Genomic DNA, 16282 nt, shown 5'->3' on the forward strand with positions numbered 1-16282 from the left:
GTTGTTTAGGAAAGTACCATCTTGCCTGGCATGTTACCCCCATATTTCACTGTATATATGTTGTTTTAGTCTATGTGTCACTGGGACCCTGCCAGGCAGGGCCCCAGTGCTCATAAGTATGTGCCCTGTATATGTTCCCTGTGTGAAGCCTAACTGTCTCACTGAGGCTCTGCTAACCAGAACCTCAGTGGTTCTGGCATTTCTTGGGCTCCTGCCACTCTCGACACTGTCGCGACTATTGGACTTGGTCCCCTTGTCTTACAGGTACTCAGGTCCGGAAATCCACTGTTGTTGCATTGCTGGTGTTTGTTCTCCCTGCAGAATCCCCCTATCACGACTTCTGTGCTCTCTGGGGGTAGTAGGTGCACTTTACACCTACCTTTCAGGGTCTTGGGATGGGCTATTTTTCTAACCCTCACTGTTTTCTTACAGTCCCAGCGACCCTCTACAAGCTCACATAGGTTTGGGGTCCATTTGTGGTTCGCATTCCACTTTTGGAGTATATGGTTTGTGTTGCCCCTATACCTATGTGCTCCTATTGCAATCTATTGTAACTTTACACTGCTTGCATTACTTCCTTTTGCTATTACCTGCATAATATTGGTTTGTGTATATATATCTTGTTTATATATCTTATCCTGATACTGAGGGTACTCACTGAGATACTTTTGGCATATTGTCATAAAAATAAAGTACCTTTATTTTTAGAACTTCTGTGTATTGTGTTTTCTTATGATATTGTGCATATGACACCAGTGGTATAGCAGGAGCTTTACATGTCTCCTAGTTCAGCCTAAGCTGCTTTGCCATAGCTACCTTCTATCAGCCTAAGCTGCTAGAAACACCTCTTCTACACTAATAAGGGATAACTGGACCTGGCACAAGGTGTAAGTACCTCTGGTACCCACTACAAGCCAGGCCAGCCTCCTACAAGGGCCCCATCGGTGTACAGACCACTTGTGGATTTTCGGACCATGGTGGAGCGTCACATCATTATCAATTACAGACTCACCCGTGCAACTATTCATGAACTTTGTGCATTACTGGATCCTGCACATTCAATGGGTGTGTACTGCAGACCAGTACATCACACATGTGAATGCCATGTTCCCTGGTTCAGTCCATGATTCATTTGTGCTGAGGAACAGTACTGTGCCACACAAGATGGAACAACCACAAGAGGACAGAGGGTGGATCATAGGTAGGTGTTTCTGTCACATATTGCCACCTAGCAGACAGCTGTCTGCCTCTGAGGCTTGTCATTTAAAGTTGTGTTGTGCGCCTTTTTCTAGGTGATTCAGGCTATCCCAACTTGTATTGGCTCCTGACACCAGTGAGGAATCCTGGAACAGATGCAGAGAGGAATTACAATGAGGCCCATGGACGAACTAGGAGGGTGATAGAGTGCACAATAGGTCTCCTGAAGGCTAGATTTTGTTGTCTACATATCTCTGGTGGTTCCCTGGCCTATGGGCCTGAATAGGTGTGTAGAATAGTGGTGGCCTGCTGCATGCTGCACAACGTGGCTGTGAGAAATTCTATCCCCTCTTGGAGAAGGAGGGTGCTGTGTATCCAGACCAGCTTGCTCAGAGAGGGGATGTGAGTAATGGTGATGATGAGGAAGGGGAAGATGTAAATTCCAGGACCCAACTGATACATCTCTACTTCCAGTAGCTATGTGGGACAATTGGATGAGATTGGTGTCTGTGCATCATACTGTCAGTGTGCCTTGTCATCTGGGGGGGGTGGATCAATACAAATTGCTACTGTGACCAGGTCTGCATAGGACAGCTTACAATTTAGTCTATTATTACAACACATATTTAGTCACAACAACATGTAAGGCGAGTGGTGCTTTTCATGCTACTCAGGTACAATTAAAGGAGTTATCAACCAGTTGCATCAATACTTCACTTTGTTCACACTTAATGACAGGGGACCTTGTAACAGATATAACATGTGTTTTATTTGGTGCAGGGATAAAATTGTGCAAATTACCTTGATGGGAGTGGGTCAATGGGGGTTATCCAAAATGGCAACTTGGTGGCAGCATTGTTGTCAGTATTGGTAGGTCCATCCATGCTTACATGAGTTTTTATTATTTGTAGCACTGTTTGATGGTTGATTGAGTGGGATACTTGGTGAACATTTTTATGCAGAGTCACTTCTTAGATGGGGCCTTGTTCTTGGCAGGTGTTCCTGTCCCATTTCGTGGCCTGAGTGTCCGTTTGGGCACCTGTTGTTGGCCTGTAGGGGATGAGATGGATGTCCCCTGTATTTCCTCAGAGGGTAGTACATGTGAAGTTGATGCTGATGCTCTTGTTGTCCGGTCTGTATCCTGTGCTGTAGTGGGGGCTTCCTGTTCTATGTGGGCTTCAGGCTGTGTTTGGACAAGCTGCAGCAGCGCACCTGCTATGCTGGCCATTGTGGCATTGTGCAGTTTCCACTGCTCCATGGCCTCTTGGTGGTGTGCTTGCTGCATCCTCTGACTCTGCTCCAGGGTGGATACTATCTGGGCCAATCTATCCTGGGTATGGTGGTAGGCTCCCAGGACCTTTGAAATCACGTCATGGGCTGCAGCATCCATCCTGTGGCCTCCCCCCTGGGCCTCTGATGCCCTCCCACTGGGCCTAGCCCCCTGTGCCTGTGTCCCCTGCACAGGTCTGGTGGTACCACTTGTACTGGGGCCATCGTCAACCTGCCTGTTGGTAGGGGTGACTTTGGCCTCTGTATTTGTGTTCCACCAGTCTGTGGCCTGGATACACAGGTGTGGGGACGGTTGCCCTGGGCTGATGTTATTGGCTGGGTGGTAGGGGTGTCAGTGGTATCCTGGGTGGGGCTGCTGGAGGGTGACAGCCCAGGACTGTGTGAGGGGCCAGCCTGATCATCAGTGTCCAGGGTTCCATCCCCAGTGTCCTGTAAGGTGCCTCTGTCTCCCTGTGGGGCACTGCCACTGCTTGTCATGTCCGACAGGGTGGCATGGGTGGTGGTGCCTGTTGGGGGAAATGGACATGTCTGTTACATTAGCATGGTCGGATGGGGTGCAGAGGCCTGGGTGGGTTTGTGCAGCTTACACACTTTGGGGCCATGCAGGATGCTTTGGTAAGTTGCATTGCTTTTAGTTTAGGATGTGGAGGTACATTGTGCGTGTTACAGGCCATTGTGTTTCCTTGTAGGGGTGGGTGGCTGTGCACAGGGAGAGGGATGTGGGCCTGTTAGTGGGTTTGTGTGCATGCAGGGGGAGTGGATTAAGTGCCTGTGGGCTGGGTGGGGTAGTGGTCCTGGTGGGTGTTGGAGGGGTGGGGTGGTGCATGCATTCCAGGTGTGATGGATATGGGGTAATTGTAGATGACTTACCCGAGTCCATTCCTCCAGTGAGTCCAGTAAGGCCCTCAGGGTGCAGATGGCCAGTACCTTTTCCTCCCAGTCAGTGTAGTTGGGTGGTGTTGGCAGAGGTCCTCCCCCAGTCTTCTGGACTGCAATGTGGTGCCTAGATGCCATGGCCCTGACCTTCCCCGCCAGGTTGCTCCATCTCTTGCGGATGTCGTCCCTGGTGCGTGGATGGTGTCCCACTGCATTGACCCTGTTGACTATTGTCTGCCATAGCTCCGTCGTCCTGGCGATGGGTGTGTGCTGCACCTGAGCCCCGAATAGTTGTGGCTCGACCTTCCGGATCTCGTCCACCATGGTCCTTAGCTCCCTTTCTCTGAAGCGTGGGTGTTTGCGGGGTGCCATGGTGAGTGTCGTGAATGGTGTCTGGTGTGGATCTAGGTGAGGGTTCTCTTGTGTGGTTGGGTGTAAGTATAGTGGATTGTGGCATTCGGTGTCTGCTTCTGGTGTTCTCTATCTTTGTTGGCCTACTTTCGTTGCAAATGCTTGTGTGGTGTGTCTGTGAGTGTTTTATAGTGTTGTGGATGTGTGTCAGGTGTGTGGGTTTCTAACTTATCCAATGTGTGCACTTCTTACTGTTGGGTCCACTTGCCGGCCGTGGCGGTCTGCACCGCCAATGGTCATTCGGCTTCCACAGACCACCAAGGTGATTTGTGCATCATTATTTGGAGGGCAGGGTGTTGGTGTGCTCGGCGGTGGCAGGGTGCGAAGTCCAGCAATTCCGCCGACAAGGTCCTGGCGGAGACTGGTGGACTGGTGATTTTTGTCGGATTCAGATTTTTAAATCATTATATGGCGGGTTTCTGTTCACCGCCAATGGCGGTCTTCTGTTCACCGTTGCCACGGCGGTCGACGGTGTTTGCCGCCAGGTTCATAATGACGGCCTAAATGTTTAAGATCACTTTACATCTTCAATTAAACTGGTCCTCAGAGAAGGTTACAACAACACATCTGCTACACTATTTTGTGCATAGGTAAGGTATGATATTCACTAAAAACAAGCACGAGATCAGATTCTTATTGATGGAAATTGTCAGTAAAATAGAGTAGGAAGGGTTGTTTAAGTACAAATTTAGCTATTATCAATCTTTTTGAAACATGCAACATAAAGTAAATTATATGTTTTCATCAGGTGGTTGATTAGCAGTCCTATTTGAAGATGCAGAGATCTCAGCCCTATTGGTGGAGGTTTCCACACACTTAAGTATTCTATTTATTTTCTAGTAAATGTGGTAGGAATTAGGGGACTGGTAAGAAAATGGGGACTAATCATTCAAAACTGGGTGCGGTTTAGGGGAAATTAAGAAGGGGTTTTGAAGGAACATGCTTATAAAAACACACACATATAAAAGTGTGATACTATTGCAATTCACAAAATGGACTTCTAAAATTACTACAGCCCCAATAGAGCCATTACAGAGCCAGGGATATTATTTTATTTGTTAAAGCAAAAAACAAAACAACAATGCACTTTCAGTCTGCATAGGTCACGGAATTGACAAAGTAATCACAGTGCCTAAGATGTCATAAATAACAAAAATTGAAAAAGACTACATTCCACTGTCACCAGCACTAAAATAATTATACATGAAACACATTGGTGGCAGAAGAATTTTCAGAACTTACTTCATCTTTACAAATCTGTATACATAAGTAATTTCAATAAGTAAGGTGTTGATTAAACAAATTGAAAATATTCACTCATATATATAATTCATCCTTGTGACAGCCCATGAAAACATTATATTGGAATTTCAGCCAGACCAGCACCATGTCTAATATTGCAGTGTCCCTACTCTTATAGACGAATGACTATTCTCAGGTTGTTCAGTTAAAGTGCTTGTTATGCTTGTTATACTGTTGTTCAATGAAAAACAAGTATGTCTGTGCTCTTATTGCAGCTTATCAAGTAAATTCCATCTACTCATATATTAGTGGTGACTATTTTTATATTTTCCAATGATTCGCTGACTTGATAATTTGGAACAATGTCAAAACAAAGTAGTACATGAAACTGACACATGTAAATTTATCCAGAGGTAATGGTGTTATTGGCAGTTATCAATTTGTTTTTTTATAAAGCAGTTCTGTCCTGATCCTATGGTTGCAAAGGAACCTACTGCACTAACAACAGGCATCCCAAGTGTGCTTCTCATAGGTTCATACTATTGTTGTGATAGTATCCAATTGGCACTATGTGTGTACATATTTGGTATATTGTTCTTGTGGCATAACTCTGTTAGGCCATTTATCTAATATATCATTTTGTAACAGAGTTACACCACAAGAACATCACACCAAACACATGTAAGCACAACACAGTGCCAGTTAGATACTAGCATTACAACAGTATGAGTTTATAATCATCCCACTTGGAAACTGTAGGAAATTGGGTTACTGTTTGTATGGCATGTACAAGTAATAAGTCTCCAATTTCCCCTTTGTAGTGCTTGACTCTCTCCAAGGTAGCAAAGCAGAGTCCAAGGCCTACTCAGGAGGGGGTGGTGTGGGTTAGTAATCACCATTCGCTGGCACGCATTAATAACACTCAGTAAATGATTGCCCAGTCAGTGGTTTTTCTGTAGTACATTTATTACACACACATACTACCAAATACTATGCACTAATTTGCAAATATATAGATGTTAGGAAGATGGAAAATTCCATTGATGACATTGCATATTCACCTCTGACCCCCTCAAGGGTCATACAAACATATAAGGTAAGCCTATTGTCTTGGTCAAAGGTTGAAAATCAAGAAACCACACATTATTTTGTACGTAAATACAATCATCAATAATAATCATGTGTAAATGCACTAATTGATGTTAATAAAGAGTGCACTACTTTCAACAATATTATAACAATAAAACATAAAAAATGAACATAGCATGTCTGTGTGTGTTTTTATATACTTTCAAATCACCCCAATGCAATCATAAACACATCCCATTGAGGGCATCACATTTTGATCACATAACATGCAACTATACCTAGAACTAACCCTCAGAGGGAGCTGTACAGCAGTACCCTCATAAACATGTTCAGGCTACAATAAATGCAGTCATAGGACAAGTGCTTAGAGGGTGCTGTACTCGCAGCTGTAGAGCATAAGTGCCAACCTGCAGAATGTTTTAAAACATTAAAGAAAATCCTAGAGGGGTCCTGGTTTCTAAGATCCCACAACCCCCCATGCCTTCTTTTTAACATTGGTGGGGTCCCTGCAATCCTGGGGCCATCATAAATGGAGAAAATATGCAAATCCAGAAGTCTTACATTGCATTACGGGGCACTCCAGCCTGGAGGGATGAATATCATATGAGAGGCTCTCCTGCTGCTCTAAGGAGAGCTGCTCTGTGCTTTTCTTCAGCGAGGGCCTTGCGTCGCATGCCTTCCTTTACCTTCTTTTTGTTTTTGGGAGCTGTCTGGTCTTACCTGGGAGCCCCCATGCCTCCACAACATTGGGGGCAGGTGAGGAAGACCACCCCTCAGTGCTCTACTGGCTTCCATGCAGGCCGCAACTCCATATACAGTCACAGGAGCCAAGCAGCTCCTTGCCTGACTGCTATGGTGGGCTCTCTTTTGCTCTTGTGGTGGCCACCTGCTTCCCCCAGACACAGGCACGGTGGAGCGGGATAGGCCCATTGCTACTGTGGAGGGTGAGACAGTGCTTCTCCTGGCATTCAGGGGTGCTAGGATGGTTTTCCGGCGCACTTTTTTGAAAACAGGGCCTGGGGGATGGGGTCTCCAAACAAAGACAAAGTCTGGGGAGGGGCTCCATGCACAACGCTCTCTGGGAAAACAAGGGAATTCTTTTTGTGCCAACCCCAGAGTATGGCCCATCCAGGGTATGATTTTAAAAACAGCGGTGGATCCGTATGTGCTCTGTTTGACGAAAAAGAAAGATTGCCAGTCTTCAGAATAACTCAACTCTGGCCCCAATGGGCTGATCTGGATGAGCCTGGGCTAATTTTACTCCTGCTGCTGAGCTCCAGCCATCAGGCACAGTTTGATCAGATCTTTGCACGTCTAAAGTGACTCTTACCCTTTCTGCATCACTGCTGCCTTATCTTAAAAGGCAGGTTTCAGGGGTAAACCTGTGCAGTCTATTTGCCATGCAATTACCTTGGGTGAGATACATGTAGTGAGACTCGACCACAGTAAAATCTTCAAAATGCAAAAAATCTGGACATACTGAATGGGTGGAACCCAATTGCAACAGGGATGATTGCTATTTAAATACAATATCAAAAAGAAAAAAGTGCTATTCTTAGATGATTAAGAGAGAGCGAGAGAATGAAAGCCTGTAAGGCCCTAAAATTGTGATTGTGTACCAGGACTACAATGTAGAGGAATGTCTCCTTAATTTGAATTCATTTTCATGCATCTTAATGGATACTTGTTATGGCAGGTACTCTATTCTTCATTTCCATGCAATTTATCTAACTCTTCAATGGAGTGATATTCTATCCTCCCTTAGAGCAGGAAGGCTGTTTTTAATTTGTAATAGAAAAGAAGATGAAAAGAATTACATGTTTTATGAATTAATTAAAAATGTAAAAGAACATGTGCAAATCAATTGGTAAAGTGATGAATCTGGGGATGAGGTAAATATGGAAGTATATTTTCTATTTCTATATGTCACTGTTGATTTACTTCAATAAGTGAATAGGTCTGTTGTCTTGAGAAAGGCTCCCAAGGAACTTGAAAGCCTCACTAGTAAAATAAAGCAAGGTTGAATTGTTCCCTTAAGCGCTAGCATTTTCCTTTTGGATGGAAAATTTTAAAGGAACATATATAGTATGAATTGTGATTCCTTGTTCTCTGCATGGACTAACACCGGCATAAATACGTGGAAGTGGCTACGTTTGAATTAAGGACTGTGGTTTAGAGACTCTTACACTAGTATTGCATTTCGGTTTAAACATATGCTCGTCTAACCAAGTGTGTGTTAACTAAAGTGGCAATAAAAAAGGAAACGGTTGTGATGATACTGTATCATCACTGAGAAAATGCTACTCATCATATCGACATAAGATAGACTATTCATTTTTCGCTCTTGTTACCTGTGCATTATTTAAACCTCTTAAATGAGTAATACGAATATCCTCATTACATTTGAGTGTATATAATTCCATCGTAATCCACATTATATTTCAGCACAAACCAATAATGCAGTTACAATAAGCAAGTCAAAGCCTGTCTCAAAAGCAACCAATAGCTATCAATAAAGAAACAGTAATTCATTGTTCTTATATGCATGCTACTCATTTCGCAACAATGGTGCTCGTCTGAGTCTTTTTGATTGACCTTGTGCACCATTTCAACTAGTCGGTGCCTACCTTGTTTATGAGTAACTGGGGATTATTCTGGTCACAAATATATTTGGCGTGCCCATTTTATTATAAAGGTGATCAGTGCTTACAAAATAAATATTGCGTCGTTTTATTTAGATTACTATGTGAATGGTCCCGGTATTCGTAGTCCAAACTAGCTTCCTAAACAATTGTGTGCCAGTGGACTGTTTGTGCCAATCGCAACATGCCTCTAGTTTAATGGCTACCCGTGGTAGACTTTGTGCCTTCCCTCTCTTAATAACCGGGTAGGTTATTGCATTAGTTACCACTTGATGCTCTATCAATGTCCTCTTCTCAAATAATCAGTAAGTAAATAAATAAAATAAATAAGTAAATACATCTGCCCCGACTGGCCAAGTGTGTACCTGGGTTCAATTCCCATATATTGTTCGACACGAAATTGTCAATTATACATGAACAGCATAACAAAACATACATTTTCTATTACATAATATACATTCTATGCAGACAAGACCTCTAGTTTTTAAACCAATTTGAACTTTGAAGTGAATAATGAATGTGGGTAGAATGAGAACAGACAAGAAAGGCTTTGGAATAGAAGCCTTTGTATCCAGAGTCTTAGACAAGGTACTAACAGCAATTACTTACTTTAGTTCAGTCTCTCAGGTGGACACTAAGGGCCTGATTATGAGTTTGGTGCACGGTTTACACCATTCGCCAAACTTCCAACGGGAAGGTTGCCACCATACTGGCTATCTCCGTGCCGGGCCTATTAAGAGTTTCCCACTAGGTCAGCGGGCAGAAACTGAGTTTCCGCCCACAGGCCTAGCTGGAAACAGCATACATCATTGTCTCTGATTTGTAATCAAGCCGGCAGCAATGATGTAGGGTGCAAGGTGTGCAGGCACAATCGCAATGTTCATTGCCTGCAGTGCAGACAGTGAACATTGCAAGGGTGCTGGCTAGGGGTCCCTGCACTGCCCATTCCAAGTGCATGGGCAGTGCAGGGGACCCCGTGTGGCCCCCTCCCGTTCTCCACAAGCCTTTTCATGGCGGTGCTACTGCCATGAAATGGCGGGCGAAGATGGGGGGTGTAATCTCCATGACAGCACTGCTTGCAGCACTACCCTGGCAGATTAGGACTGCCACCTACCTCCGGACTTCTGGGAACCCTGATCCTGACGGAGCTGGTGTCCACCTAAGGCCTGACCGCCAGGGTTGAAATATGGCACTTGGACCGCCATATTGCTGGCGGTCGCACCACCATCCACGAGTCTGGAGGTCTAGTGACCCCAAAACTCGTAATGAGGGCCTAAATTCCTCATCCAAATTTAAGTAAAGTATTACAAAAACTATCACACTAATTGGAAGATGGCATCAGTGATGCCATCAATGATGTCATTTGAGATGTCCTCAGAAATTTCATAAATTATGTCATAGAACATGTCATGAGTGATGTCATAAGCAGTGCATGGTGGGGGCACAAGTTTTAGTTAGTGCTGTTAACTATAACTACTGAACATCTGTGTTTTTTTTAGTTCAAAGTGTAATGCTGTCAGTGAGGAATTGACCTAACTATAACATTGCTTTAAACTTTGGTATTTTCAGTGAATTTCTAAGGTTTTCTTTAAATAAAAATAGATAATTTTATTGCACCTAACTATAACTTTACATTAACCTTTGGTTTTCTCTGTGAATTTCTAAGGTTTTTTTTTAGGTAAATTATTTATTTTTTGAGTCTACGTATGGTAGAATGCATACCTAATATATGTTGTATTCAGACATTATTTTGTAAAAAGAATGTTTTAATGCAGCATAACAGGATATGGTTTACAGTTTGCAAAATCTTTCTAAAATATAAGTGAGTATTAAACAGCTAAATATTCAATATTCCAATAGAAATTTTGCATTTGCTCCACTATTGTAACTCTGCTGTTGAGACATATTACCAGCATTCTTTTTTTGAGGTGTCATTACTTTCACAAGAAGCTTGCAGGACACTCCCAGGTTTGTAAAATTCTAAATTTAATTTTATTCTATTGTATACAGTTCTTTATCATGTTTTCAATTAATATTTAATGCTAATCTATAATATTGCAGTGAATAAAAGATGGTTGGATATTTAATTATTTAATTTTAAAGTGATGGCTCTCGTGAGCCGCTCATGGGACTCAAATGTGCAATCCCCTAAGTAGACTCCGAAGGGCTGTACTTCCTATTCGGCTCTCGCAAAATAATTGCTAGGTCATACATTTAGAATTCAGTTAATTACAATGTTTTACTGTAATTTTAAACAAAATAAAACATTAGAAATGTTAAGGTAGAAAAATGAATTACATATTGTTCTGTAGACTTCTCTCTGAGATGACGGGTGTGCGTAGTAAGGTGTGGGGAGTAACAGGCCTCTCCTTCCTGACCTCTCTCTTACAAGACAGGTTTGCATGGTAGGAAGTAAGGTGTGTGGATGGACTGCCCTCCCTTTTGAGACCTCTCTCTCAGGTAACGGGTGTGCATACTACAGTGTGTAAATGGACTGGCCTCTCCTTTCATAAATCTCTCTCAGATGACTAATGTTCTTAGTAAGGTGTGTGGTGGAACTGGGCTCTCCGTTCAGACCTCTCCCTCAGATGACAAGTGTGTATAGTAGAATGAGGGGAGGGACTGGCCTCTCTGCTCAGACCTCTCTCTCAGATGATGGGTGTGCAGAGTAGTGAATGGAGAAGGAATAGCTTCTCCTTTGAGTTCTCTCTCTCACATGACAGATGTGCATATTAGGGTGTGTGAATGGACTGGTCTCTCCTTTGAGATCTCTCTCTCAGATGATGGATGTTCATAGTAGAGTGTATGCAAATGGCCTGGCCTCTCCTTTGAGACCTCTCTCTCTCAGATCATGGGAGGTGTAGTAGTGTATGAGGAAGGACTGACCTCTCCTGTCAGACGTCTCTCTCAGATGGCAGCTGTGCATAGTAGGGCATGGGAAGAGACAGCCCTCTCCTTTCACACCTCTCTCTCAGATGATAGGTGTGCATTGTAGGGCTTTGTAGGGTGTGTTGATATTGGAGTAATTGATGTCAATGCCCACAACTATACATTCATATACATGAACAAAGTTGCAATATCATTATAAGATTCCCCTGTCATGAATTCTCCATTAACCCCAACACCTAGATATGTGGTCAGGCAGGCTTTGAGACCTAGGCCTGTGGTCACTGACTGACAGGTCACAGGTGGGGTGGCATGTAGCAGGCAGACAAACGCATAAACAGGAAACATAGATAGAATCCCACAGATAGGTGCAGCGACACCACAATGGTTCCAAGAGATTGGCCCCAATAAAATACACATGGCCATAGGGACACGTGCATTCCCCAAAACACCATAAAGTTAGATGTCACACGTAGTTAGTAACACCTAGCCAATCAGAACACCGTGCCCACAGCACATACAGCAACCACGTGCACCTCAGGCCGGACATCTTCACACATACTCACTGGCCCACATAGTGTCCACGGAAGATCGAGGCCCACCTGCATTTGTTATTTGAACCTTATTTACGACTCCATGACAACTTTTCAAATTCTTAACCAAGAAAGGAATGTCTTCTACTTACTTTATGGTACACAGAAAAATGTATAAAACGTTACTGCAAACTTATGTACATTGAGAGACAGTCCTCAGACTCCGGTTCTTTAACTGCTCTCCCGGCTGTGATGTTTAATTAAATCAACTGTTCATGTTATGCCAGGCGCCTCTTATCTTTAGTTTTTTAAGGTAAATTCCCACTCAAGCAACATTTTGGTGAACCAGCCAGGAGCTGATTGGTTCCTCGGACCCGACTGCGACCAAAGGAATAGGACCCCGCCCAGACAGATTCACATTTGCGAGGTGGAGGTCCTTCCTGAAGCCTCCATCAGAAGGGTAAGAGACTACATCACAGCCTTAGTCCTAGAATTTGGCGTGTGGCAAACTAGGAAAAAGCATAACCCGCATAACTCACAGAAGTCACCTTTTTTCTGATCATCAGCGTCAGGAAAGGTGAATATTGTTTGAATTGTTTTTGGGTTGGCAATCACTTGGACCACTGGGCATGACACAGATGGTACGCATATGCCCTGGGTGTGCTATAAGGTCAGCACCTCTGTTGTAAGAGGTGCCTTTCGTTTAGACTGCTGGGCATGACACAGATGGTACTCATAGGCCCGGGTGTGTTATAGGATCCACACTTCAATCTTGCCATCTAGCCTAAAAGGGTTTCTCAGTGCCACCGGTTTCTTAACATTGTTGGTATCTGAAAGAAGAAAGAGATGTTGTTGCTTCGCTTGGACCACTGGGTGTAACACAGATGGTACGCTTACAACATGGGTGAGATATAGGGTGTAATTTGGATGTTAGGGAAAATAAATGACTGGGGTCAAGGAAATTAGGCATAGCTTGTGTTTGGCCAAGAATAGCTAGCATTGACTCATTCACCACTTGCGGTATTTGCACTCCTCCTGTAAAAGTGCATTTATTGGTGACATGAACTCTGCCGAGTATTGTGAAACTAGCTACTAGCCCAGTCCACTCACACAGTTACGTAAACTCTCTAAAATGCAATAACATTCTATGCTGATGAATCAATTCCATCATGTATCATTAAAATCGTGCAACCTGAGACCCTTATACCTATGGTGGAAATTAACAAAATCTTTCTTCCTGTGTCTTGCCTTCCTCAAAAGTGATCAAACCCCTCCCATCTTCATAAAACCCAACATCGGCCTAGGTAAGTAATTTAGTTATTGACACATTACATCTTTTAGGAAGACACTAGCTAATCCGTTTTTAGAGAAAAAAGAGTCTGTGCAACCTTTTTCAACCCTAACAAAGTGGATTTTGGTTCCACTGTAGTAAAGCAACTGACACCTTTGTGGATACAATTTATTTAATCACTGATAATGATGAACTTGGTGTTTTGGTGATGCTTGGCTTGTCAGTGGCCTTCTATACAACTGACCTTCCTGTTGAACCAGAGACTCTCTATTTGTAAAGGGACATCACTGACACCATCTTAAATTAATCAGACAATAATCTAATGACTGTCAAATATACCCTTAAGCGCCATCGGCTAACACAATCCTTAAACTCAGGTACTGCCCATTTCATCCTAACCTGTATTTCTGCAGCACATCTGAAACTCAGCCCCTAAAGACTAAGCTTTTGTTCGTTGGCATAGGATCCCTTGAGCCCCTTCCTTTGGAACGGCTCACCAATATCAAATGACATGTTTTTTCCTCCAGTCTCACACTGTCTGCTAGGTACATGGTGTAGGTAGGCGGAATTTTATTTGGGATCAGCCATCCTCCACCTCAAAGGATAAGGTCACCACCTGCTGCATGTCACACAAGTTTTAAAAAAAATAACTTGGGCTCAAACCCTGGTAATGTGGTATATAAAGTGCATAAACATTAGAAAAAGTCACACAAAATACTATGTAACTCTTAGACCAATTTTAAATTAAGTGAAAATGTTTATGAGTAAAGTAGGACCAAAATGACAAGATTCATTAAGGGAGCTGAAAATATGAATTTTTAAATCAATAAAGTCAACAATCACCAGGAAGAATATACAAGAAAAATATACTGAAGTAGACCAGAATCATGGTGTAAATTAATACTGACCACAAAGGAGACTGGGTGGTACACCAAGTGGATTGGAGCAGGTGAAAGTCTGGATATCAAGGGCCATATTTATACTTTTCGACGCACAACTGCGCCAACGCAGTTGTGCGTCAAAAAAGTTAATGCCGGCTAACGCCATTCTGAAGCGCCATGCGGGCGCCGTATTTATTCAATGACGTTAGCCGGCGTTAGCCGGCGGAGCTGCCTGGTGTGCGTGAAAAAAAATGACTTACACCAGGCAGCGCCAGCGTAGGGGAAAATGGAGCTTGGGCGTCAAAAAATGGGGCAAGTCAGGCTGAGGCAAAATTTTCGCCTCAACCCGATTTGCGCCATTTTTTTAGACTCCCAACCCCCATTGAAATGACTCCTGTCTTAGCAAAGACAGGAGTCATGCCCCCTAGCCCAATGGCCATGCCCAGGGGACTTATGTCCCCTGGGCATGGTCATTGGGCATAGCTGCATGTAGGGGGGCACAAATCAGCCCCCCCTATGCCACAAAAAAAAAAAAAAAAATACGTACCAGCACTTACCTTAATGTCCCAGGGGTGGGTCCCTCCATCCTTGGGCGTCCTCCTGGGGTGGGCAAGGGTGGCAGGGGGTGTCCCTGGGGGCATGGGAGGGCACCTCTGGGCTCCTTCCGAGCCCACAGGTCCCTTAACGCCTGCCCTGACCAGGCGCTAAAAAACGACGCAAAAGAGGCTGGATGTCATTTTTTTTGACCCGCCCACTCCCGGGCGTCAGTTTTGCCCGGGAGTATAAATACGGCGCACATGCCTCGGAGTCATTTTTTAGACGGGAACGCCTACCTTGCATATCATTAACGCAAGGAAGGTGTCCACGCTAAAAAATGACGCAAACTCCATGAACTTTGGCGCTAGATGCGTCTAACGCCAAAGTATAAATATGGAGTTCGTTTTGCGTCGAATTTGCATTAAAAAAAAACAACGCAATTCCGGCGCAAACAGAGTATAAATATGCCCCCAAATGTTTGAAAACGTTTCCAAGTCCCACTTTAGAAATGCAATTTGTCACTGTTTTTGAAGAAAAAAGTTGACATTTCTTCAAGTCCCAATGAAGCATGGGGTTTGTCTCAGTTTGAGAAGAAAAATGCTTTCCACACATGTAATAAATTGGGTTATTAGATGAGGTAGGTAAGTACCTACCTCAAGTAATAGTCATAAAGCTTGTCAGGGTGAACCACTGAAGTCACTCAAAAACCTAGTTTAACCCGGTGGTAGTTATAGCACAGTGCAGACAGGCAGTGTGTTAAGTATTTAAGCAGCCCTTAAACAGTACTACAGTTGAAAAGAAAAACTACAAACATTCCAAATTGAATTAGAAAAATAGAGTAACATTTAATAAACAAAATGACATCGAAAATGACAAAAAAAAGGTTTTAGGCAGAAATAGCACCAAGAAGTGCAAAATGCCAATGATAGTCAATGATCGAGGAAGAACAGGACCTAGGTGCACTTTGAGGCTGACTGTGATGGAGCACGGGTCATATAAAAAATCCAGGTTCTTTCTGGTCAAAGACTTTACTGACTGAGTTTTGTCTTTTAAATCACAATACACCACAGGAGTAGACTTCTAAATCCCCCGGGACCTAACGGGAGAAATTTAGAGACTCAAAGAGAGGCAGGCAGACACCAACAGGAGTGTCTGGTCCAGATTCAGTTGCCACTCGTCAGCTGGGAAAGTGAAGGAAAAGGCCACTTGTAGCTTGTTGTATCCCTGTAGCTTTAATAGAAGGTCAGCCTTATGACTCTTGAAGTCCACTTCTTTGTTTTGGGTTCAAGAGAGAGACCAGGTTTAGTCCTCCAAGTCTCTTCTTAGGTTGCAGGTAGCAGGTTCAGTACTCTTTTGATCTTCTTCAAATCTGGAGAGTTCTGAAGTGGGTGGCTGGTGATTCAAAAT

The sequence above is a fragment of the Pleurodeles waltl genome, chromosome 9 (genome assembly GCF_031143425.1).
Source record: "Pleurodeles waltl isolate 20211129_DDA chromosome 9, aPleWal1.hap1.20221129, whole genome shotgun sequence".
Classification (NCBI taxonomy): Eukaryota; Metazoa; Chordata; class Amphibia; order Caudata; family Salamandridae; genus Pleurodeles; species Pleurodeles waltl.